We start from the raw sequence: 7935 nt of genomic DNA, 5'->3' as shown, positions 1-7935 counted from the left end.
TCCAACACCGTGGTGGCAGGTAATCTCGTCATAGGTTGTTCGGATGTATATGCATTGATGGACCCTGGTGCATCTCATTCTTTTATTGCTCCGAGAGCCGTGGGGAGGTTAGGTCTGATGACTTCTGGGTTAGAGTTTCCTCTCTGGGTCAGTGGACCCAAGTGTGATCCATCAGTGGCAGAGTCAGTCTGTCAGTGTAGTCCAGTTTTTGTTGAGGGGAGATGCATGTCCGCCGACCTTGTGGTTCTAGATTTGACAGATTTTGATGTCATTCTAGGGATGGACTGGTTATCTACCCATGGTGCTACCTTGGACTGCAGGGACAAGGTGGTCAGGTTCAGAGGTCAGGATGGATCAGAGGTTGTCTTCAGGGGAGACAGGAGGGGTACACCTAGAGGTATGATCTCAGCTCTTCAGGCTCGTAGGTTGCTTAGGAAGGGATGTCAGGGGTATTTGGCTCATGTGAGAGAGCTTAGTGGTCAGGTTAGAGATCCCGCCTCAGTGCCAGTGGTGAGAGAGTTCGCAGATGTGTTCCCAGACGAACTGCCAGGTTTACCACCTGCTAGGGAGATAGAGTTCGAGATAGAACTAATGCCTGGAACTCGACCGATCTCTACCCCTCCCTACAGGATGGCGCCAGCAGAATTGAAAGAGTTGAAGGAGCAGTTGCAGGAGCTGGTAGACAAGGGCTTCATCCGACTGAGTACCTCACCCTGGGGTGCTCCGGTTTTATTTGTGAGAAAGAAGGATGGATCCCTTAGGCTTTGTATCGACTACAGACAGTTGAACAAAGTCACTACCAAGAACAAGTACCCATTGCCAAGGATCGACGATCTATTCGACCAGCTAGCAGGAGCGGGTTGCTTCTCCAAAATAGATCTGAGATCGGGGTACCATCAGTTGAGGATCAGGGAAGAGGACGTACCAAAGACAGCTTTCAGGACCAGATATGGGCATTTTGAGTTCCTCGTGATGCCGTTCGGGTTAACTAACGCCCCTGCAGCATTCATGGATCTCATGAATAGAGTGTTTAGTCAGTATCTGGACCACTTTGTTATTGTCTTCATAGATGATATCTTAGTGTATTCCAGGAATGCAGAGGAGCATGCCCATCATCTGAGGTTGGTTCTACAGACCTTGAGGGAACATGGCTTGTATGCCAAGTTCTCCAAGTGTGAGTTCTGGCTAAGGAGCATTTCATTCTTGGGACATGTGGTGTCAGAAAATGGAATAGAGGTAGACCCCAAGAAGACAGAAACTGTGGCTAACTGGCCTAGACCCACTTCAGTGACAGAGATCAGAAGTTTCTTGAGTTTGGCAGGTTACTACAGGAGGTTCGTTCAGGACTTCTCAAAGATAGCAGCTCCTCTGACCAGACTAACCAGGAAGAATCAGAAGTTTCTGTGGACCGACCAGTGCGAGGAAAGTTTCGAAGAGCTTAAGAAGAGGTTAACTTCAGCACCAGTTTTAGCCCTGCCATCTAGTGGAGAGGACTTTACAGTCTTTTGTGATGCATCCCGTGTGGGACTGGGTTGTGTGCTTATGCAGAATGAGAGGGTGATTGCTTATGCTTCTAGGCAGCTAAAGAAGCATGAGTTGAATTACCCCACACACGATCTTGAGATGGCAGCAGTAATCTTTGCACTCAAGATGTGGATGCACTACCTCTATGGGGTAAAATGTGAGATCTTCACCGATCATAAAAGCCTGCAGCACATCATGAGTCAAAGAGATTTGAATTTGAGACAGAGGAGATGGGTAGAGCTGCTAAGTGACTATGATTGCAAGATTCAGTATCATCCGGGTAAGGCGAATGTCGTGGCAGACGCCCTAAGCCGGAAGTCACTAGGCAGTCTATCCCACATCACGGCAGAGAGGAGACCAGTGGTGAAGGAGCTTTACAAGCTCATTGAGGAAGGTCTACAGTTGGAGTTATCTGGTACAGGCGCCTTAGTTGCTCAGATGAAAGTGACACCTGTGTTTCTGGAGCAAGTGGCTCAGAAACAGCATGAGGACCCAGAGTTAGTGAAGATTGCCAGGACTGTTCAGTCAGGCAAGGACAGTGAGTTCAGATTCGACAATAAGGGGATCCTCCGCTATGGGAGTCGATTGTGTGTACCAGATGACATAGGGCTAAAAGGAGACATTATGAGAGAGGCTCATAATGCAAGATACAGCATTCACCCCGGAGCCACCAAAATGTATCAGGATCTGAAGAAAGTTTATTGGTGGCCAGCTATGAAGAGAGAAGTGGCACAGTTTGTGTCAGCCTGCGAAGTTTGTCAGAGGGTGAAGCTGGAACATCAGAAGCCGGCTGGAATGCTTAACCCGCTACCTATCCCAGAGTGGAAATGGGAGAATATAGCTATGGACTTCGTAGTGGGGTTACAGGCGACGTCCAACAGATTGGACTCCATATGGGTGATTGTGGACAGACTCACCAAATCTGCTCACTTCATCCCAGTAAGGAGTGGCTATTCTGTGGACAAGTTGGCGCAGGTGTACATTGATGAGATAGTCAGACTGCATGGGGTTCCTGTTTCTATAGTGTCAGATAGAGGGCCCCAGTTCACCTCCAGGTTTTGGCGGAGTCTGCAGGATGCCATGGGTACTAGGTTGGATTTCAGTACTGCCTTCCATCCACAGACAGACGGACAGTCAGAGAGGACCATCCAGACCATAGAAGATATGCTCAGAATGTGTGTGCTGGACTTTGGCGGTCCTTGGAGGCAGCATCTACCTCTGGTGGAGTTTGCCTACAATAACAGCCATCATGCTAGCATTGGGATGGCTCCATATGAAGCTTTATATGGAAGGAAGTGCAGGTCACCTGTTTGCTGGGAGGAAGTTGGAGAAAAGGCCTTGGCAGGGCCTGAACTAGTAGAGATCACCAGCAGGGTGGTACCCTTAATCAGAGAAAGAATCAAGACAGCTGCAAGCAGACAGAAGAGTTATGCAGACATCCGCAGAAGACTAGTAGAGTTTCAGGAGGGGGATCTGGTATTGCTCAAGGTGTCTCCAATGAAAGGAGTGGTTCGGTTCGGGAAAAAGGGTAAGCTGGCTCCGCGGTACATCGGACCCTTTGAAGTCTTGCAAAAGGTTGGGAATGTATCGTACAAGCTGGATTTACCTGCTTCTATGGCAAGAATCCATCCGGTTTTCCATGTTTCTATGTTGAGAAAATTTATGTCAGATCCGGGCAAGGTTCTTAGTAAGCCTGATGTGGAGATCCAAGAGGATCTAACCTATGTTGAGCAGCCAGTACGGATCCTAGACACCCAGATCAGAAAGCTAAGGAACAAGGAAATCCCGATGGTGAAAGTCCTGTGGAACCACCACAATATAGAAGAATACACTTGGGAGACACGGGAGTCTATGCTCCGGCAATATCCTCATCTCTTTTAAGGTTAGTCTCTATGTGTTTTATGTGTACGAGATGTTGTATGCCTTGCATGTGCTAGTTGAGGAACATTCGGGGACGAATGTTCTTAAGGGGGGGAGAATGTAATACCCGGCTAGACTCCGGTATCGGAATTCCTACCGTCCGGTGGAATCTCGGATGTCGGAGATCTCTAGAAGGGTAGAATCATGTTTTTGTAAAATGTTTTCATGTTTTTAATGGTTTTAGGTATGAAATTAAATGAGTTTTTGCATGAAGAGTCCTTGAAGGAAAACCCAGGTTCGGCCGCCGAAAGTCAAGTTCGGCCGCCGAACATGCATGCGTTTTGGAGGCACGTTAGGCCCCCGAAAGCATGAGTGAGGGAAGTCCAGGTTCGGCCGCCGAACCTCATGTTCAGCCGCCGAACATTGCATGGATGCGGAGGCACATTCGGCCCCCGAACGTGGCCTGGCCAGCCACCTATAAAAGGATCCCTTAGCCGAAAATGGGCGAGCTTTTTCTCCCCATTTCGGCCAAGGTGAGCATTCCGCCATCCTTCCCCAATCTTGAGTTTTTCCTTCCTTTTTCCATGATCTTTACAAGTTTATAACTTTGGTTTTGAAGATCTTTGAGCTTAGAACGAGTTTTGGAGCTTGGAGACCAAAAGTTGGAACTTCTCCCATCTCCAAGTTTAGATCTCCTCAACCCTCGATCTTCAAGAGGTAAGAGCCGATCTTAAGCTCAATGTATGATTTAAACAAGTTTTATGAAGTTTTAAGGGGTAGAATGCATGTTAGGGGATATGTTGAACCTATGGGTTTTTGATGACTTTTTGAACAATGTGTGTTGATTGTGTGTGTTTGAAGTGTTGTAGTTGGGGTATATTATGTTTTGAGGCCCCTAGGAACTTGTATGCATGTGATGGTTGAGATATATGCATGTTTGGAAGGTTTGGAGACGAAATGTGCAAAGGGAGCCAAGTTTCTGCCCTTTGGCAGAAACCAGGTTCGGCAGCCGAAGGTACTTTCGGCCGCAGAACATGGCTGGGGAGGCAGGCCTTTCGGCTGCCGAAGTTGCCCCCGAAGAGAGACTTTCGTCTCTGTCTGGCACTTTCGGCCGCCGAAGGTGCCGCCGAACCTACCTGAGTTTCGTCTCTGTCTGGGACTTTCGGCCGCCGAAGGTGCCGCCGAAAGTGCCCTGTTCAGCCATTTCATGCATATTTTCATGTGATGTTTTCATGATATTTTAGGGGGGTTTTGGGGGATATATTAGAGTTATGTTTATGTATGTTTGGTCCCTCATTGGAGTCCACCTGTGTAGGTTCGGACCCGAGGAACCAAGGACCCCAGCAGTGAGCCAGCTGCTACAGAGTTTGTCAGAGTCAGCCAGAGGTGAGTGGAACTAAACTTAACCTTTTAAATTAAGAAATGAAATGCTTTTATCATGCTTCATGCATCATGATCATATCATAGGTTGTTTGCATTAGAATTCACGAATATGCCGCATTGCATTGTTGTGATAGATGTTAGTGGATGGACATTAGGATGATTCATTAGCCTTCTGAATACGAAGTCCTGTGGTGCCCATAATAGGGCCGGGCAATAACTCTGAGTACGAAGTCCTGTGGTGCCCATAATAGGGCCGGGCAATACGAAGTCCTGTGGTGCCCATAATAGGGCCGGGCATGGAGTTGAGGGATTTTTGAATCAGTCCATCCGTGGTGTGAATTGTTTGCGCAGTGACGCATTTCATGATAGCATGTTTTAAATATTCTTTTTATAGTTCTACTCACTGGGCATCTAGCTCACCCCTCTCCCCTAACCCCCAGGTTTGCAGGTACGGGATAGATAGAGAAGGCAAGAAGAGAAAAAAGAAAGTCTTATGCATGTAATAGTTAGATTGTGGACATGACAATTGTATTATGATGAAATGTAAAAATATTCAGTATGTTATGTAATGAGGTTATTGAGGATAGAGTTGTGCTTGACCATAGTATATTGTTAATCCCTTTTGTATGTACATGATCTTATGTTATGAGGTTTACGTAAACTAACTCAACACAGGTTGTTTTGCCTTTAAGGCTTGATAAGATCCCACAGAGGGACTATGTTATGTATATGTTCAGAGTATGCACAGGTTGAGTTAGTTGGTGACAGTATGTGCGAAGAAAAGTTTTAACTTTTATGCATGTTGTTGATCATGTATGGGATTTACGGGTTCACAGGTTTTATGTCAGGCTTGCTACGGGTCCCGGCGGCCGTAAGTCGACCCGGATCCTAGCGCCGGTAGCGGTCCGAATTTCGGGTCGTTACAGAGTGGTATCAGAGCCCTAGGTTCATATGGTCGGACCTAGAGTGTCGGGCTCATAGATGTTATAGAAGGTCAAGCACAATAGGAAAAGATCATGTCCACTAGGATAGGATGTGGAGTCCTGTCTTGCATGATGATGTGAAATGCCATGATTATATGCATGTGCATTAATGATATGTGATGTATGTGATGCGGGTTCATGTGTGCTCACATGAACCATGTGATGCTAATGTTTGTGCTATGTGTACTGTTTTTCAGAAAACAGGATGAGGGGAACTCGTCGATCAGCAAGATTGACTGGAGTACCACCTGAGGATGAGGGCATGAGCGCCCGTCCTCCAGCATTGCCTAGGGCAATGTCTAGCAGGTCCAACAGGGACAGAGTAGCAAGAGACCCTAGAAGGTCTCTGGATCTGGGTAGGAGCAGATCAGTCAGAGGGACAGTTCAGGGAGGAGCGTCAGAGGATATGGGGGATGATATGGACGTAGAACAGAGGAGGGATGGCAGTTTGGGAGTCAATATGTCAGAAGAAGGAATGGGAGAGTCCCAAGGAGGCACTCAGGCCTCGGGATTTGTACAGCCACCTCACTACCCACATCTCTCACAGCATCCCGGGTATTCGATGGGAGGTACATCGGATTACCCTAGTTTCACTCCTTATCCCACACAGATGCCATACCCACCATACTACCCACCGTACTCTCAGTACCCAATGTATCCACCTCCACCCTACTATCCAAATCCAGAAAACCCTAGCTCAGAAAATATTGCACCACCTCCACCACCTGCAGAACCAGCAGCCCCAGTTGCTCAACCTCCTAGATCTAGCTCAGCCAGTGGGAGCAAGGTCAAGATGACAGACTATATGAAGCTGGGTGCTCCCCAGTTCGAAACCGGTAATGATCCGTTCGTGTACTTGGAGCGGGTCAAGGCAATTACAGATGAGATTGGGGCTGATGACAGTAGAGCCATTCAAATGGCCGGGTTCACACTCAAGTGCAAGAAGGCACGGGAGTGGTTCAAAAATTATGTGAACCCGAGAGTGGACAGCATGACTTGGGAGGAGTTTGCTAATGAATTTGCAGGATGGGCTTTCCCTGATAGTTCAAGGGAATTGAAGATGATAGAGTTCGAGCAGTTGAGGCAAACTGATGACATGAGTGTGGATGAATATACTGATAGATTCATGGAGTTGCTGCCATTTGCTGGGCAGGACCTTAGCACAGACCAGAAGAAGTCGAGGAGGTATATCATGAAGCTCCATCCCAGGTATTCCTCCTTGGTACAGTCAGCAGATAGAGAGAGTTTTCACGCCATAGTAGACATGGCTAGGAGAATGGAGGCTAGTGCCATCATTCAGGGGACAGTTAAGCAGACAGTGGCACAAGCTTCTGGTTCTAAAACTCCGGGTGGGGGAAGGGTAGATCCCTCTACCTTGAGTGCAGCAACTTCAGGCAGTAAGAGATGGAGTAAACCCAAAGGTAAGAAGAATAAGTTCTGGAACAAGGTCAAGTCTAGTCTGGGATTTGGGAGTGGCTCAAACTCTGGTGCGGATAATGCAGTTTGTGCGAGGTGTGGTAAGCCACACAGGGGAGCATGTCGGTTTGGGACGAACGCCTGTTTCAGATGTGGTCAAGAGGGGCATATGGCTCGAGATTGTCCAAGAGCAGTCCCGATGGCTCAGTCCCAGCAGACAGCTTCAGGCAGTGTAGCGCAGCCAGCAGCTCCAGCCATGACTCAGGCCAGTGGCAGAGGCAGAGGGAGAGGAGCAGCCTCTTCTTCAGCGGGTTTCAGAGGTGAAGGTCCGTCAGCCCCAGCATGGATCTTCACAATGACACAGCAGGAGGCAGACGCATCCAACACCGTGGTGGCAGGTAATCTCGTCATAGGTTGTTCGGATGTATATGCATTGATGGACCCTGGTGCATCTCATTCTTTTATTGCTCCGAGAGCCGTGGGGAGGTTAGGTCTGATGACTTCTGGGTTAGAGTTTCCTCTCTGGGTCAGTGGACCCAAGTGTGATCCATCAGTGGCAGAGTCAGTCTGTCAGTGTAGTCCAGTTTTTGTTGAGGGGAGATGCATGTCCGCCGACCTTGTGGTTCTAGATTTGACAGATTTTGATGTCATTCTAGGGATGGACTGGTTATCTACCCATGGTGCTACCTTGGACTGCAGGGACAAGGTGGTCAGGTTCAGAGGTCAGGATGGATCAGAGGTTGTCTTCAGGGGAGACAGGAGGGGTACA

Source organism: Manihot esculenta, chromosome 2 (genome assembly GCF_001659605.2).
Source record: "Manihot esculenta cultivar AM560-2 chromosome 2, M.esculenta_v8, whole genome shotgun sequence".
NCBI lineage: Eukaryota > Viridiplantae > Streptophyta > Magnoliopsida > Malpighiales > Euphorbiaceae > Manihot > Manihot esculenta.
Note: the sequence above shows the minus strand (reverse complement) of the source record.